This window comes from Cnephaeus nilssonii (assembly GCF_951640355.1).
Source record: "Cnephaeus nilssonii genome assembly, chromosome: 18".
NCBI classification, from domain to species: Eukaryota; Metazoa; Chordata; class Mammalia; order Chiroptera; family Vespertilionidae; genus Cnephaeus; species Cnephaeus nilssonii.
In genome coordinates, this window is record NC_137089.1 from 37,075,295 (window position 1) to 37,094,745 (window position 19,451).

Below are 19,451 nucleotides of genomic sequence, written 5' to 3' on the forward strand. Positions count from 1 at the left end.
TTAAATTTCACTAAATGGGATCATATTCCATTCATTTATTTTGAATTGTTGTAGTCTTTTTAAAAATGTATTTTTCACTTCTCCCACTGTCAACTAACCTTCAGGTAACCGATGTTAGCAAGTGAGTGCAGTTGTTAACATAGTTTATGAACATTCACACCTGTAAGTGTGTATATATGTATTCACATACCCATGCATATACCTATTTTTATGTAGGGATGTGTTCATTTTTATAGGAGCTATTTTTGGTCATAAAAAAGGATTATAATCCCATAGTTTCTTGCCACTTGCCATCTCCTTCAATGCTAGTTTGTGAAACTCCATGTCAACTTGAATTAATTCTTTTTTTTAAAAAAAATATATTTTATTGATTTTTTACAGAGAGGAAGGGAGAGGGATAGAAAGTTAGAAACATCGATGAGAGAGAAACATCGATCAGCTGCCTCCTGCACACTCCCTACTGGGTATGTGCCCGCAACCAAGGTACATGCCCTTGAGTGGAATCGAACCTGGGACCCTTGAGTCCACAGGCTGACGCTCTATCCACTGAGCCAAACTGGCTAGGGCATTGAATTCATTCTTTTAAATTCCATTGTGGTTGTGTCATAATTTAGTCTCCCACCTGCCTATTGCAGGGGATTGTGTTTATTTCTCTCTTTGTTATGATTAACAATACTGCAATATAAAAAGTAGGGCACATTACTACTGACTTGACAGAAGCAAGTAGTGCAATAAATATTATAGTACACATATCCTTACATGTGAGGACTCTTATTTCTGTGGGATAGATCTATAGGCATAGGACAGTGGTTTGAAGGATACATTTATTTATTTATTTATTTATTTATTTATTTATTTATTTATTTAAAGTAGGTGTTAAAGTCACATGATTCAAAATTTTAAAGTTCTAAAAGGATTGTGTTTTTGATCTGCAGTTAAATGTTCTACCCCTGAGCTGTACCCCCTAACCTTGAGTGTATTTTTCATTTTCATAGATTTTTGCCAGATTGCTTACCAAAATTTTTACTATTTACATTTCCATAAGTAGTGTATAAGATTGCCGTATCTCCTTAATTCCTCCCAATAATAACTTTCAAATTTATCACCTACAGTTGACAGATATTATATTATATTAGGTTCAGATGTATGACAGTGACTAGACATTTATATACCTTATGAGGTGATCACCCTGATAAGTCTAGTTCCCATCTGATATCATACATTGTTATGACAAGTTATATTCCCATAAATTTTTATCACCTTTTGATATTGCCATTTTGATGGCAAGAATTTAATTTTTATTCCTTACTACAAGTATGTTTGAGCATTGATTTCTATGTTTGTTTCAATTGGACACTTCTCTGAGTTGCTTACTCATGTCCTTAGCTCATGTTATCTTGGGTTGTTTATCTTTTTCTTACCCATCTATAAAAGGGCTTTGTATGCATACTTGTCTGTCATCTGCATTGCAGTTTATCCTCAAATTTATAATTTTTCTATTCAGTTGTTTATGGTAACTAAACATTCTAGACATCTAAAATTTTATATAACCACTATGTCCTTTTTTTAAAAAATTGCTTTTGGGTTTCTTGTGTTGGTTAAAAAAGTTTTCCCTATTCTTAAAGATTATAGGTAATGTATAGAGTTTCTTCTAAGACTTTTTATCATTTTATTTTTTTTCATCCAAGTCTTTAATTTTTCTGGATTTCTTTTTATACATATGTAACATATGGCTATACCTTCAGTTTTAAAAATATGGATAGCCAATTCTGTCAGTATCATTTATTAAATACTAGGAGCCCGTTGCACGAAGTTTCGTGCAATAGACTTTTCCTTCACCTGGCTGCAGGCACCAGTTTTCCGCCAGCAATAGTTTTCCTCTGGCCACCCGAGGATCAGAGCGCCTCCAGCCAATATGATCGGTGAGCTCCGATCGGCGGGTGGCCAGAGGAAAACTGCTGCTGGCGGAAAACTGGTGCCGGCAGCCACGCAATCGGCCACCCCGAGTTCCGCCACCAGCGGCTTCTGCCGGCCCCATGGGTCCTTCCGCAGTGTTGGCCATTTAGGCCTGCAGGAGGAGCGGGGGTCGGGGACTCGCGAGTCCCCGCCCCCCGCTCCTACCGCCAGCCAATCGGCCACCCTGAGTCCAGCCCCCCGCGCCTCCAGCCGGCCCAATCGTGGGCGTAGCGGAGTGATGCAATTTGCATATTACCTTTTTATTATGTAAGATTTTATCATTTTCCAGTGAATTGAAACAATACTTTGATTATATATTAAAGTCTATTGCATGTGTGGATCTATTCCTAGATTCTCTGTGTAGTCTGTTGATCTATTCGTCTATTTCCATATTGTTACCCTATCAATCTATATTAGCATTACAGAATGCTCTGATATCAGGCAAGACAAATTCCCCTTACTGTCCTCCTTCTTCCCCACCCCCCCCCGTGCAAGTTTATTGCCTTTTTAGGGTCTATTTATTTAGATCATATAAACTTCACTATCTTTTAAAATCAATTCTAAAGAGCTGAAAACAAAATGAAAAGCCCCATTGAGATTCTAATTGGCATTGCATTATATTTATACTGATTTTGGAAGGATATTATTACGTTGAGTGATCCAATCCAAGGACATGTTACACAATTCTACATAACACAAATTCTACATGACAAATTCTACATACGCATTTGTCACAAAGCATAGTATCCTGTGTGAAAATTGTGTGCATACCCATTTCCCTACTTGTTGGGCCTAACACAGTGTTTGATCAATATTGGGCACATACTAAAATGAAATAGCGCTTCATTTCCTAATTATCATGCACAGGCTAAACTGTATAATAGTAAGAAGGGCCATGCCTCAATTTAATGCTGTTTGCCTGAGAAACACATTAGGCGATGGAATACACTATAGCATTTTATGGTTTACTTTGTGGATTGGAATCCTGCCAATGTTATTTACCACAGATTAAGTATTGATTCAGCAAAATGGGATAACACATTCAAAATTCTCTCTGCCTGTGTTTTTCTCTGAATTTTTGCCTTACTCATCTATACCAACAATTTAAAAAAAAAATAGAAACAAAGTATGACTAGCGGGGCCTCCAAGATGGAAATTAATTAACTCAGGTGGAAAGAAAGCCACTAAAATGATCTAATTTTATTTACAGCCTTTGGGGGCACTATTCAAGCTTTACTAAAATGTAGAGGAACGGCTCACAAACATTACTGAACCTTAAGTGCCTTCAGAATTTTAAGCAGCCGTGTTGGATACACAGTTTGAAGAGTCCTGTCCAGATCTAGTCTCAATTACGCAGATTCTGATCCGAAATATCTGCTGTACTACAGAAGATCAAGATAGCAGAAAATGAAAGCACCAGACAGCATTTTAAGGAAACAAGTAAAAAAAAAAAAATCAAGAAAAGGATTCAATAATCAGGACACTATGATAAAACAGACTTCTAAGGGAAAAGGACAAGAAACATCAATCCTAAAATTTTAGGTTTTAGGAGCATGATCATCTAAGGGTGATTCGTCTTTCCTTAGTTTATGGGAGCCAATATATTGTTTCTGGAGCTGAGACAATATTCTCTTTGCCAGCTTCACATGCAGAACAAGAGCAGAATATATAACGGACCTCTGCAGTGCAGAGGGAGAGATTTGAGTCCTGTCAAATAGAGCAGCATACATCTCTGTTCTGAGCATTTCAGCAATTTAACTTCCATACCATACATCACCTCTTCAGTTGTTGAGTACTGAGATGCGAAACTCTACAAGGACCTCATAAATCTAGACAGGAGACGAGACACGCACATGGGAGGAAATTAGAGGACAAGGCAATGTAGCTACCTAGAATCCAATTGTAAAGTGTGTGGTGCAAACCAAGTACACGGAACATAGAGGAGTGAGAGGGAGCAGGGGGTTTAGGAGCCCTGGGGAGACTGTCATGGCAAAGAGACTTGGGGTTACTCAAGATGGATGGAACTAAAAAAAGTGGAATTTTATTTAAAAAATAAAGGACCAAAAAAAAAAAAAAAAAAGGTTTTGTTGCTTGTATGAACATTAGTTCCTCTAAATGGTAAAATGAGGTAGGTAGTGGTCTTTAGAGAAAAAATGGGGAAGAAAGGGGTGCTAGAAGCAGCAATGGCCCGAGCATCACAAGACAAGCTTCCAGTAAGAGCGGTACTACTGCTGAGCCAAGTCACAGAGTGTCACTGCTCCAGCTGCATTTGTCCTGGGTGGACCAGGACCCCAATCGGTGGTTCTCACATGGTGTTGTGTTGCTATCTGTTGTGTGTGTGGGGTGTCACACAGCAGCAAGTTACTAGTATATGTTATAAAATCATTTAAAACTAGATGCCTGATGCATGAAGATTCGTGCAAGAATAGGTCTTCCTTCCCCTGGCTGCTGGCACCTGGGTGACCCAGGCCTTTGCTCTGGCGCCGCCTTCCACCTTCGCGCGCTGCCCAGAGGCCTGGAGCAGCAAGGGCAGGGTGGAACACCTGCATCATCACTGACAATGCAAGCATCCTGGCCCGGCTGCCGCCATCTTTGTTGCATATTCAATTTGCATATTCCCTCCTTATTGGCTGTGGGCTCCACCATCTTTGTCATGAAGTGGTCAATTTGCATATTCCATCTTTACTAGATAGGATAATCAATTTAGTTGTCCTGATTAATAACTCTTAATTTATTCTCATATACTAGTACTCTTGTAATGGGGGAAAGAAATGGTGCATTAGAGTGGGTGTGCTTGGAAGTAACCACAGGAGTGTGCTCTCACCATCATTGGGGTATGTGGCAGTGGGGAAAATAAAGCTGAGAACTATTGGCTAGAAAATGATTGCTAAGACTTTGTAGCATCGACAGTTTGTGGTTCTAGTCCAGAATAAAAAAAAATTCCAATGTAATTGCACACTTACTTTTCCTTAAAATCTTTAGATTCTGTTCTGAGGATGTGAGGGTAAAATTCAGTAATAAATGTGGTGTGGCCTAATTGATGTTTTGTTCTTAGAGGCAGTCTGTAAGAAAACTGCAATCTAAAACTTAGTTGGAAAGCAAATTGACTCATTTTTCTGAACACATTTTCCTTAGATACATTTTCCCTCCCTGCCTAATGTCCTCTAACCCCCTCCCAAATCTGTTTCTGCTCTTGTATTATAAACTTGGTATAGGGCTCCTGATTGCCCAAATCAGAAGTCATTTACTGCACCCAAGAGTCTACAAAGAGCTGTTAATGGCATTGTTTTAATTTCTCTCAAGTACACCCAACCCAACTAATAGTGTCTTAGTCAAAACTATCCTGGATTATTGTAGGGGTTTTCCTGGCTCTAGGTTCTTCTTAATCTGCTTCTTCAGAAGTCCTGAATTAATTTTAATAAAATGCAAATCTTAATATGTAATTCCTTTGCTTAAAACTTTCCAATGGCCAACCACTGCCTTCCGGATAAAGGGCTCAGATTAAGGGCATTTTCTCTATATTCCTTGTGGCTGGCTGAAGAACAACCCCCAAAGACTGCCAGGTCCTAATCCATAGAATCTTCGAATGTCACCTTATATGAGAAAGGGCCTTTGCAGGTGTGATAAATTAATAGTCATAGGATACTTATAGGAGGAACATTGGATTATACACAGAAGAGAGGGCTAATTGACAGGAGCAGGGGGACGCTGAGTCCGAGAAAGGGTGCTATGTTGCTAGCTTTGAAGGTGGAGGAAGAGGTCACAAGATAAGGGATACAGGTGGCCACTAGCAGCTGGAAAAGGCAAGGAAATGGATTCTCCCCTACAGCCCTCCAAGGGAGTGTGGTTTGCCCCAGCTCCAGCCTGATGAAATCCATTTTGGACTTCTGGCCTCCAGAGCTATAAGAAAACAAATTTGTGTTGTTTTAAGCCACCACGTTTGTGGTCATTTGTTAGAGCGGCAAAAGGACACTAATACACTCTTATAAGCACCCTTTATTTATCTTTACACAGTTTAATGTAATTGTATTTTTACTAAACCATTAATCTTCTTGAGGGCAGGAATTATGCCTTTTTCTTGTTTGTGTCTTCTGAGCCTAGTATACTGTTCTTAAGAGATTTATTAAATAAGCTAATAAATTTATCAATATGATTCAGACTAGACTGGATGCTTCCAGAAAATTCTTGTTCTCTTTTCTCTCTATTAACATTCTTTGGTTTTGAGGTCAAAGCCCTTTAACTGGATATATGGAGTATTTTTAATTTTTTATTTTCTGGCTAAAGATCTTAAGAGTCCTTTTAAACTACCACAGTGTCCCTACCTCCCCCCCCCACCCCCACTCCCAAGTCAAGCACTGTGTTCCATTGGCTCTGCCTTCCAGAATCGTCTCCTTTCTCTCTTCTCTGCCCTTACCTAATTTTGGCATTCCTAATCTCTCACAGTGGCCTTTCAATTGGTCTCCCTATCACCACACGCTTTAATCCATCCTTCATCATGCTCTCAGACTGCTTTTGTAAAGCACACACGTAGTATGTTATTCCTCCAAGCACTCCCCAAACTCTCCTTAGCTTCTCAGGGGCAACAACATCCATGCAGACCCCTCAGCATGGAGTCCAAGCCCCGACTGATGGGCCCCTTTGAGGCTCGCGTTTTCTTCTGTATACCCCCTAGGCAGCCGCAGCCCCACCCCTCCCAGAGCCAGTTCGTACTCTGTCAGTCCCTCCCACACCTCTTTGCCTTTGTTTCTCCTCTTCCTTCAGCCAGGATTGTCCAGCTCCTTCCACGCCTGGAAGGCTCAGCTCCAAAGCCGCCTGTCTGCTGCTGGCCCACTCTCACCCCAGCAGAACTCCTCATTCCTCTCTCGTCTGCGGGCCAGACTCTCCTGCCGCTAGTTGTCAGCTTTCACTGGCCTCAGATCACAGCTGGTGGTGTACACGCCAGGCTCCCTCACTGGGCTGCTGGTTCCCAAGAACAAGGCCAATTGCTCCTATTCGCCTGGAGTTGTGCTTTGCTCATAGCAGGGGCTCGGTAAATATTTACCAAGTGAATCCATCTGCCCTCCAGCAAGGTCCCTCTTAGTCTGTCACATCAAAATCCCATTTGTGTTTGATATCTGAAGGCCGGTTTTATTATGATTGAAGGTTATAATAAAAGGTAAGCACTCGCACAAGAGCCTAAATCACACAAAAATCTAGGTTTCTGGCATATCCTCAAAATATATGCAAATAGGATTATACCCAAGAATAAGAATAAGCCTGAGAATGGCAACAAATAATAAAAGGGAATCAATAGTTTTGAATCACATTACTACTTCGTCTTTGATTGTTGCCAATACACCTTCCTAATCCAAGGGTGATGAACGAGATAATTAGTGCTGATTTTGTCACGGAACTTGCTGGAATCCCATTCCGGAATCCCTTCCTCAAAATTACACAGGCTTAGAATGGCATGCATTTAAACCTCATTTTAAATAGATTCCAGTATAAGAAAACAATTATTGTATTCTAATGAAATATGTCACGTGAATTAAAATCTTTTTGCTGATGTACACGTTCTATTTCTCTACATAATAAAACAAATTTTTGCAAAATGTTTTGTATCAGTGTTACACTTTACTTTTTCTCTTGATCTACTTCATATTCTAGGGCAGTGGTCGGCAAACTCATTAGTCAAGAGAGCCAAATATCAACAGTACAATGACTGAAATTTCTTTTGAGAGCCAAATTTTTTAAACTTAAACTTCTTCTAATGCCACTTCTTCAAAATAGACTCGCCCAGGCCGTGGTATTTTGTGGAAGAGCCACACTCAAGGGGCCAAAGAGCCGCATGTGGCTCGCGAGCCGCAGTTTGCCGACCACTGTTCTAGGGGAATATCAAGGGAAATAATAGGGGAAGCCAAAGGGGTGGAAGGCAGTGCATTTGGTGTTTATTAAATTAGATGATATGTAATTAAGTGGGAACTCTAACCTTGCATTTCCCACCCCCATTCCGTTTGGTGAGAGTGGTGAGTGGGGTCAATGAGGAATGGTGATGGGAAGTGTATAGCATGACTTCTTCATAGACCCACGATCTGCCTCTTTTTGGTCTCACTCCCCCACGTTTGACTAATAACAAATTAAGGTAAATAACAAAAACTAATATGAAAGGAGAAGTGCTTTGAATGGTGATAGTGCATTCTGAAGCTTGAGTTTAGTTAAAATTATATTTTAATTTTATTTTTAGAAATGATTGTTGACTTATTTTTACAGTTTTTAATTTTTTTGAGTGGCCAATTGGGCATGGTTGTGCCTTGTAAATTATCCCCCCTTCATTTGCCTAGCCATCAATTTCTTTTCCCCAGAAGCCATCACTTTTACTACTTTCCTGTATTATGCATTAGTCTATGCATTTATAAGCAAAAGGCCAGTTTTATCATGTCCATCTTTAAAAAAACTTTTTTTTTTTTACACAAAGAGCAATATTATTTATATATTTTAATCTTAATCCTTGCTTTATTCAACTCTGTGTGTATGTGTGTAATCCTGGAGAGTTTTTCATATGAGTACATAAAACAGCTGTATAATTCTGGCTATTTCTATTTTACTGTATAGTTGTAATTTACATAACTAGTCCTTTGTTGATGGAAACTTGGGAAGCCCCTAATCTTTTGTTGTAAAGAGTGCTGTGAAGAGTATCCTTGTACATGTGTTTTTTCCTAGATATGTGACTATAGCAATAGGACACATTTCTAAAAGCAGAATTACTGTATTACTCAGTCAAAAGGATGTGTATTTTTCAATTTTGTAGACATTGCCAAATACCCTTTCATAGAAGTCGTACCCATTCCCACTCTCAAAGGAATGTTTATTGCTTGTTTTCTCATATCCTTCAAATTTCAGCCCCTTTCTTTCTGTCTTTAACACATAGAACTGTGGTACATAATAAATTCACAAGAATATCAATAGGTTCAAATTAGATGGTCTGAAAAAGCGTTTCTCTTTAAAGTGTATTTTGAACATAGGTAGAGAAAAATGTACTTGAAGAAAATTAAGAGACTGTTTCCTTGATCTAAAGAAATGTCCCAAAGTAGCATCCATACAGAGTACCTGCATACATATATCAGGTACTCAATAAATACTTGTTGAATGACTCCTCCTGTGGTGCTATTGAGTTTTGCTAAATTCTCAGTGCTACAGTAGGGCCACCTAACAAGAACATAGATTTAAGTGGTATTTATCTCTGGGATTCATTTCATTATATGCAGCTTTTAAAAAATTTATGTTTATTGGTTATTTGGCTAATCACTTCCAGTTTGTATAGGAAAAATAAACAGAGTACATACTAGTAAAGCCAAGTTTGTTCCTTATAGTGAAATTGTAAAACTAAGTTTAGAAAACATTTAAAAGAAGGAAACACAGCACTAGTCCTCTGATACCAGCATTTTGGCGTTTTATTTCCTTGTCTTCCCCCCCCACCCCCCGTGTTAGTATGTGAATGTGTATATATCATACACATATCTGTCACATATACATACAGAATCATTATATTCTTTTATAGAATTTATTCACAGTGAAAAAGTGATAGCCAGAATTAGATTCAATAGTATACTAGAGGCCTGGTGCATGAAATTTGTGCACGGGGGTGGGGGGGAGTTGTCTCTCAGCCCAGCCTGCACCCTCTCCAATCTGGAACCTTTGAGGGATGTCCGACTGCCCGTTTAGGCCCGATCCCACCTCTCACGATCTAGGACTGCTGGCTACCAACTGCTCGCCTGCCTGCCTTCCTGATTGCCCCTAATTGCTTCTGCCTGCCAGCCTGATCACCCCCTAACCATTCCCCTGACAGCCTGATTGATGCCTAACTGCTCCCCTGCCAGCCCGATTGCCCCTTATTGCCCTCCCCTGCCAGCCTGGTCATCCCTAACTGCCCTCCCCTTCCAGCCTGGTCACCCCTAACTGCCCTCCCCTACAGGCCTGGTCCCCCCCCAAATGCCCTCCCCTGCCGACCTGGTCACCCCTAACTGCCCTACCCTGCCAGCCTCATTGCCCCTAACTGCTTTCCCCTAGTGGTCTGGGTCCCCCCCCGCCCCCCCGCAACTGCCCTCCCCTGCAGGCCTGCTCACCCCTAACCTCCCTTCCCTGCAGGCCTGGTCCCCCAACCTCCCTTCCCTGCAGGCCTGGTCCCCCCCAACTGCTCTCCCCTGCAGGCCTGGGTCCCCCCCAATTGACCTTCCCTGCAGGCTTGATCGCCCCCAACTGCCCTTCCCTGCTGGCCATCTTGTGGCCATCTTGTGTCCACATGGGGGCAGCCATCTTGTGTGTTGGAGTGACAGTCAATTTGAATATTACTCTTTTATTAGATAGGATAGAGGCCTGGTGCACTGGTGGGGGCTGGCTGGTTTGCCCTGAAGGGTGTCCCGGATCAGGGTGGGGTTTCCCTTGGGGTGTGGGGCAGCCTGGGTGAGAGGCCTGTGGTGGTTTGCAGGCTGGCCATGCCCCCCGGCGACCCAAGCATAGGCTGGAAGCAGGTATCTGGGATTTATTTATCTTCTATAATTGAAACTTTGTAGCCTTGAGCGGAGGCCAGGGCAGGCCAGGGCGGGGGAAGCTTGGCTTCCTCCATTGCCGGGGGCAACTCAAGCCTCCTGCTTGCTCCAGTTCCGTGGCCACTGCCATCTTGGTTGGGTTAATTTGCATACTCGCTCCTGATTGGCTGGTGGGACTGGCTTGTGGGTATAGCGGAGGTACGGTCAATTTGCATGTTTCTCTTCTATTAGATAGGATGCTTTTAGTTATTTTTAAAATGATCTTATCCATATTTATGGCTTCCTAAATTTTCACCAAATGAATTTATATTAATTTATTTAACAACTGTCAGTTCAACATTTGGGTTGTTTTCAGTCTTTTATTATTATAAAAGATCCAATGGTCAGTAGTATCTTTTTCTCTTTCCTTATAATGTATTTTCAAAATGGGATGCTTGGACCAAAGGTTATATATAGGCTTAAGGGTCTGCTTTGACTATCTTCTCTTTTCACTGTCCATGTGTACCCATCTGATCTGTCCCCAAAGCTTCAACTTCTCCCTATGTGTTAGGGGCCCTCAAGCCTATGTGATAAGACTAGAACTTTTTTAATCCTTCACAACTACATCCAGTTACCTATTGTACATCCTCCCCTAGAATCCCACCACCACTCCACATCCACTGCTCAAAGTAGATGCATATTTGCCATCAAATCCTCACCTCTCACAAATGCCAAATCATGGTAGATGATGCCTCTATCCATTTGTTACTCTAGCCAGAATAGAGTCATCCTAGACTCCTCACTTTTCCCTCTGAAATTCATTGTCTACCTCTCACTGGGATGTAAGTGAATGCTGCTGCTTCCACACTCTACATCCTTGCCACGGCCTCCTGGCTTATGGTCCTGCTGTAGTTTACTAACCCATCCTTTTGCTGACACTCCTGCTCAAGTGACACTCAGGGATCAGTCATTTACTTCTGGCTTTAGAAGCTCCTAATTACCCCTCCCTTTAAATGTTTCTAATTATCCAGTGTTAGTCAAACTTCTCCATCAGAATACTCCTAACAGTCAAGGTCAACATAGACGGTAAGTCCATAAGTTCTTCAAAATCTTTGTTTCACTTTAAAAATTCATGTGGGTTGTCCAGTCCACTCAATTATGTATCTGTGTTTGTTCTAACATCAAATAATCCTCTTTTTGAATTCTTCAAGTGAAACTGACATGCCCCCAAGGTATGCTATGACTCTGTGACTTTCTTTGTGACATAACTCCATATACCTCAGGTCAGTTTGACAGGCACAGCTTCTAGCATAACATCCGTAGAGGTCAGCACAGCACTGAATCTCAGCATGCCCATCGTGAACCCTGGCTCATCTCGCACCAGTCCTTCCAGTTGTCCATCCTTCCAGCCACGCAGGGCCACCTGCCAGACTCACAACACCCCCTTCTGTCTCATGCTGCATATTTTCCTCAAGGACATACTCATTTCCCCTACCTGGATGCTTTCTTCACACTGAATCCTCTGTTTACCTTCTGCCTCAGTTTAGTCTAACTGATGACAGATATATTTTTAATACTTAAATCTGCTATTATTTCTTCTATGAAGACTTTTCTGACTTTATCAAGTAGAACTGGTCCCTTCTTTCTTTATTATCTGCACTGCACCATATGCATATGAATGTATATCTACATAGGTCTACCAGATATACTTCTACATGGAATCTATAACATTTTGTTTCATTTTTTTCTTTCTCTTCTTTTCCCCTTCACTCCTTTCTCCTTTCTCTTTCTTCTCTTCACCTAGTCCAAACCCAATGATTTAAACCTGATGAGGACAGGAAATCTGTTAGACTTGCCTCTGCTTCCCAAATGCCTAGTGCAGTGTGGCAAATAGAATGCATGAGGTACAGTTTTTTTTTTTTTCTTAATGAATGCATGGAGGAATGAATGGTGTTTTTCATGTCTCTGGTCAAATTGCTTTATAATGCCCTCAGAAATACATGCTCTCCCAGTTTTACCATTGCTTCCAGCTTAGGTTATCACATTAAACCTTTTGAGGAATAATTTAATAGATGAACTGTTATCTTGTTTTATTTTAATATCATTTTTGATTACCAGGAGGATGCCTATTTTATCATGTTGATTTATTTTCATGAACTGTCATTGTTTTTTTTCTTTTTCTTTTAACCTCTAGAGTCTTGGAGTTTTTCTTCACATTTTGTATGGACTCTTAAAAATTACTTTTATTATGTAATGTTGGATTCTGAAGTATTTATATGGAACTGATAGTAAAATTTCAGTGCTATATTTTTGGCAAATATTTTTTCTTGCATAGTTACTTATCTTTATGTTGTTTTCTTTAAAAAACACTTAATTTTTTACTTAATAAAGATATATTTACATTTGGAATTTATTGCGATACATGTAATGGTTGTCTAAAGAGACGTTCAATGAAAGTGTTGGCTACAAAGTAGTCCGCCTCTGTGGGAAGATATTAACCTTTGGCTGGGAGAAAAAAGTTCCCTGGACAATTTGTAATCATGCACCTGACATCACACGCAAATTCAAACTATCTGCATGGCGTGAGGTGGCCCCAGATAAGAAATAGTAACTGGAGAATTTTCCTCTCCTTTCTTCTTCCCATATATCCCCAGTCTTTCTCTTTCCCTTATTTGTGTTTCATCATTTTGGTTAAACAGCCCAAGTCTTAATATTCTTTTGATACCAAACTGCTCCTTTGCAGACATGAGTTGTTTAAGAGAGGAATGACTGTTCATCGTAAGTTGATCCCTAAGGGTCACACTCATGGCTAGAAACAGGGGCATCAGAGTTAGACTTGGCTTCCCATTCTGGCTCAAGTTTTGCGTAATTTGGAGCATGCTTCCTAATTTCTCTGAATCTTAGTTTCTTCATCTTTTACCTAGGGATAATAATAGCATCACTCTATGAGAAATTTATCTTGAGCACTTAGCACTTGCTTGGCACATGGTGAATCCCTAATAAATGCTACCTACGGATCACCACCACTAGCAAGCAAACCCCATATGATATCTAAATCTCTAGACTCTATGCCCGTTACTATCTTTATGAAAAGCACAACTGAGCATAATAATTTAACTCATTGATTCTCTCTCAACCTCTGCAGAAGATTTTAGATAATAATATATCTTTTTACACTAAGTTGGTTGTAAAGCAAATAGGATAAGCCAACAGATTTTCCCTTTATATTCTCTAGATTTCCAAATAATTCCGTGGGCATTAGATAAGGACTCATTAAATCTTCCAGAACTTTCTGATACAATTTACAGCACCGTGAATTATAGAAGGTGCTTATACATGTGTTTCGATTTAAAATTGGATTAATATATAATGTGTTAGAATCACCTTTAATAGAGGTGGCAGGGATTTTAAGGGTCCAGTTCAACCATCTAGTTGATATCTAATCCCATCTCTATGCCATTTTCAGCCCAAAGTTATCCAATTCTGTAAATCTCAGTGATGTAAATTCACTGTGTTATAAGTCAGTGCATTCCTGTTGTGAGCTCCATGCCTCTGGAAATTTGATGAGGATGAGTTCTCTTCCTGAGCTCACCTGGAGGCCAGTCTCAGCACTTCCTCACATCCCCAAATAGCAGGCCCAATTACACAAACGTTAGTCAGTGCAGCAGATTGTACTGAATGTTACCAATGGTGGTGGTTATGCAATACTGAAGGGGATTTATATACTTCACAGCAACATTTTTTTCTTTATTGTTGAGAGTATTATGGATGTCTCCCCTTATTGTTCCCCCCATTTCCCTCCTCCATCCAGCTCCTGCCCCACCCCAGGCCTTCACCTCATTATTATCTGTGTCCTCATTAGACACCTTTGAATTCCAAAGTCCCTTTCTAGATGTTTTAGCAATGTTACCTCTCTCTCCTCTCCCCCCCCCCCCCCCCCCCCGCCTCTCCTTGCCCCAAATTTAGTCTCTGAAATTTCTATATTTTTATAGCAATTCAGCTTAGGTTCTCAGCTAGAATAGCTCTCTCAAAACCAAAGCCCTTCAGTGGGAGGAACTCATCTTCTTAGAAAGATGGCCAATGATCATCTATTCTTTCATGGGTATTGGCTCAAAACAACTAGTATGGCCCTAACTGGTTTGGCTCAGTGGATAGAGCGTCGGCCTGCAGACTGAAAGGTCCCAGGTTCGATTCCGGTCAAGGGCATGTACCTTGGTTGCGGGCACATCCCCAGTTGGAGGTGTGCAAGAGGCAGCTGATTGATGTTTCTCCCTCATTGATGTTTTTAACTCTCTTTCCCTCTCCCTTCCTCTCTGTAAAAAATCAATAAAATATATTTAAAAAACAAAACAAAACAACTAGTATATAATATTTTCCCTTTTTATCTCTGGTGATCTATCAAAATATTTGCCCAACCAAACAGCCCCCCCCCTTTTTTGATAGAGTTGAGGGGGTTTTTTAGCAGGAGAAGGGCATGTGTGGAGAGAGACATAGTAATTGGGCTGCAAAATATATGGTTTTCTCCATTTTATACCTAATTTACAATATTAGGTCATTGAGTGTTCTACAAAGAGTAGTTATATTTCATTAAGTGCCTAACTAGCTCCTAAATGGCAATTAAAAATTTTAGAACATCTTTATTAAGCTATAATTCACATACCATAAAGTTCGCCTTTTGAAGTGGGCAAGTCAATGGATTTTAGCATATTCTCAATCATCACCACTATCTAATCCCAAAATACAAGGATGAGCAAAATTAAAAACACAGTTCATTCTTGTATTACTTATTTATTTACTTACTTATTATTAACCTACTTTTGCCCACTCCTGTATTTTTATCATCCCCAAAGAAGCCCCTTACCCATTGGCAGCCAATCCTCATTTTTCCCTCTTCCTAGCCCTTGGTAACCACTAATCTACTACTCTCTATCTTTATGAATTTGCCTATTTTGGACATTTCATATAAATGGAATCATATAATATTTGTTATGTTTCAAGGTTCATCTATGTATCGTACTTATTATTTTTTATGGCCAAGTAATATTCCATTGTATGGACACACTGTATTTTGTTTATCTGTTCATCAGTTGATAGGTATTTGGGTTGTTTCCACTTTTTGGCTGGTATAAATAATGCTGTTGTAAACGTTTATGTGCAAGTTAATATATGGACAGATGTTTTTATTTCTCTTGGTATATACCTGGGAGTGGAATTGCTAGGCCATATGGTAACTCTGTATTTAAATTTTTAAGGAACTATAAAACAGTTTTCCAAGTAAGTGATTGCATCATTTTATATTCCCACCAACAAGTGGGAGTGTTCCAATTCTTCCACACCCTCACCAACACTTGCTATTGTCTTTCTTTTTTATTATAGCCATCTTAGTGTGAAGTGGTACCTTGATGTGAATTTCCTTGATGGCTAATGATGTTGAGCATCTTTTTGCATTTACTCCCATTTGTATATCTTCTTTGGAGAAATGTCTGTTCAAATCATTTGTACATTTAAAATTAGGTTATATGTCTTTTTTATTGTTGAGTTGTGAGAGCTCTTTTAATATTTTGAATAAATACAAGTCCCTTATCAGATGTCTGATTTTCAAACACGTTCTTTCATTCTGTAGGTTGTCCTGATAGTAATTTATATTTAGGCAACACTTGATTTATTTAGGGATTAAAGCTTAAGTATGGATATCATCCAGCCTTTTACTTCTCTCCTGGATTTATTTGAATTTGGAAAAAGCAGTGCTCACAATTATTTAAAAAGCGTGCATAGAAAGATGGGAGAAAAACCCCACAGTGCCTAGTAGAGGGCATGTGCTCAATTAACTTTGGCAAATGAATATATAAAATTGATATATTTATTCTTGGTTCCCAGCACTATTCTGACTTGTTGAGTCCCTCTGCTGGACTTGCAGTGCAATGATATTCATTTCATGACCTGAAGGCCCCCAGGGGAGCTATGACATATTGGAAAGATGTACTTGTTTCCATGTGTATGCTGTCTACTCTACCTAAATGCACTAAAGCGTAACACTTCTCTTGGGATGGAGTTTTCATGGCAAAAAAGCAGTTTTGAGTTCTACTCTTGATGTCTGAGACTCACTGACTCTATAGAAAGAAGCAGTTGTTTTTGGCAGTTCAGTGTTGATGCTATAGTGTTTTCAATGGGTCTGGGCATTTCATATCATTTACACTATGCTTATTTGGAGGGGTTTCATTTATTTCAATGCCATTGACCCAGCAAATAGCTGTGGGGAGATGAGTCTGACGCTGTGAGGGAGGAAGGCCACATCTGCTTGCCTGTCAAATCAGCTGAATCTACTTGGCAGATGTTTGGAAGGAGAGAGAGTCCCAGCCAGGCTGTCTGCATTTCCACATCACTTACAATGGTCTATCAAGGTCATTTTGCAACTGACATTTGCCATAATCCTTTGTCAATATCTTGACTGTTGATTTATAGAAAGAACCAGAATGATTCAAAAAATGGGAAGAATCAAAGGAATTCTAGTTGGGACGGCAGTTGAAACGAAGAAATCAAAGAAGGCATTATGCGTATGAAGGAAACAAGCTGGGTAAGGAAAGAAGAACCAAGGGAAGCAAGAAAGCTATTTGTAACTGGATCTAAACAGGAGTCTAACCTTACGCAGGCAGAGCTGGCTGGCCTGCTAGGGTTACTCAGCTCAGTTACCCATTCAGGGCCCTCACCCAGATGGTTGTGGGCATCATGTGGATAACACATGGATGTGGGTAGCTGCCAACTAGTGAAACAGAACATATACCTAAGGAGCATGCACAATGGTCCCATCAGAGAAGGGGAACATAGAATTTTAAAAAATTAGCGGTCTTAGGGAGTTAATGTGAACAAGCTTGTTGTCTCAGTTCATATTGAAGAAAAATATTTTAACTCTAAACAGTCATCAATAATAGCACTTTGTAGTATTTATGCAATGCTTTTTCTTCCCCCATGAGTGCAAACACTTTTAGTTTCGCCTTATGGCTCATCATCACAACACTCTCCTGAAGGAAAAGGCAGTTACACAATTGACCTGAGGCTCAGACATGAACTGACTATTCTGGAGGGTTGGGGAAAGGGGTGGGCCACTGACATGTAGATGCCTGTTTGGAGCTAGGACTGAATTAGGCATTAAACATATGTAAATTCCTTTCATTCATATACGAACCCTTTGGGATGGGTATTAGTATTATTATTTGACTAGAGGCCTGGTGCATGAAATTCGTGTACGGGGCGGGGGGGGGGGGGGCAGGGGAGGAGTCCCTCAGCCCAGCCTGCACCCTCTCTAATCCGGAACCCTTCGGGGGACGTCCGACTGCCTCTCGCAATCCGGGACTGCTGGCTCCTAACTGCTCGCCTGCCTGTCTGCCTGATTGCCCCAACCCCTCTGCCTGCCTGATCACCCTAACCACCTCTGCCTGCCTGCCTGATGGCCCCTAACTGCTCCCCTACTGGCCTGATCACCCCTAACTGCTCCCCTGCTGGCCTGATAGTCCCTAACCACCTCTGCCTCGCCCCACACCCGGGACCCAGGATTCCCTCCTCCGGCTGGTCACAGGCACCTGGGACCTGAGTTGGCTTCGTTCAGGCCGGCTGCAGCTGCAGGGGACCGTGGGCAGGCATCTTCACCCAGGCCACAGGCGCTGGTGCCCAGGACCATGGGTCAGGCGGCTTGTCCCTCTACTGGGCCGCAGGCGCTGACTCCCAGGACCATGGGGCGGGCAGCTTGTCCCTCTCCTGGGCCGCAGGTGCAGCTGCTGGCACCTGGGACCACGGGGTGGGTGGCTTGTCCCTCTCCTGGGCTTCAGCCTGGCTGGTCCCCATTCCTCTCTCATGAGCTCATTTGTGCCTGGCTGGTCCCCATCCCTCTCTCCCCAGTGTTGAGTGTCTGAGCCGTTATGGTGTGATGACCACTTGCATATTAGCTCTTTATTATATAGGATAGATTAAGGAAAATTACCCAAATTATTTGAGCAATGATGGTAGAATGAAACCATATCTGTCATATTCTAGGGCTATGTTTCTTTCTGTTCTCCGATATTCTTATTTGCCAGTTCTAACTGATGAAGGGAGGTGCCCTGGAGGGAGATGTGGGCGGAGTCTAAGCCCATGCCCAGTTACTCTGTCTGAGGCTGGTGGGGACCGGAGGAGTAGCATCTAATACAGAACCCAAAGTGTCACAGAATGAGTGATTTATGACAGGCATCATTCCTAACAAAGACTCTCTATTACACAAGGTCTATGTTTTGGGGAAGCTAAGGTAGGACTCCGCCAAAGGACAGCTCCTTACAACTGCATTTTGATACTTCTCTTTCCCCTCCCCACTGTTGCCAAAAGTGATACTAGTGAAGGAAACTAAAATATTCTCTTTGACATAAAAACTATTTTGAGCTGAAGGCAATGAAACAGCAGCAAATACAGGAAAAGCTCTCTTTACCTTCTCCCCTTTTCTGCCTAAAGACAGGATATAAATTCTTCTTTTCTTGGAGACAGGATTCTTATTAGCCCAGGGAGGGACCAGGGGAATCTGAAACAAACCTTACTCCATGATTTTTCTCCCATGTAGTCGCCTTCCCACAGTTGGCTGCCTTTGGGAGCCTAAAACTGCTCTCTTCTGCCTGCCATTTCTCCTCAAATCTATTGCTCTTTGGTGGAAATGCTGTATAAGCCAGAGTTCTAAGTTGCCACTTAGAGTTACTCTTCATGACGTTTTCCCCATGTGACATGCATTGTACATGCTGATAAATTGTTTTTCTCTTGTTAAACTGTCTCTTTGTTTGAGTCCCAGCTAAAATCTCAAGATGGGTAAAGATAAAGTTTTGCCTCCTCTACACTAGCTATGGCTAATTCTCTTTCTCCCTCTCTGTCTCTTGTACGCTTACCTGCTTTTTTTATTTTGCAAGTTTCCTTCCTTAAGGTAATATCCTCTCTTACTGGAAAGGTCCATATCAATGAAATATGGACTGTAGCAAAAAA

General features: G+C 41.0%; 1 protein-coding gene across 1 annotated transcript in view; it reads right to left on the reverse strand.

The window, feature by feature from the left end:
• The window catches only part of CPA6 (carboxypeptidase A6), a 208,043-nt gene that overhangs the window by 14,387 nt on the left and 174,205 nt on the right, over positions 1–19,451 (reverse strand). The gene's annotated exons all lie outside the window — the stretch shown is intronic.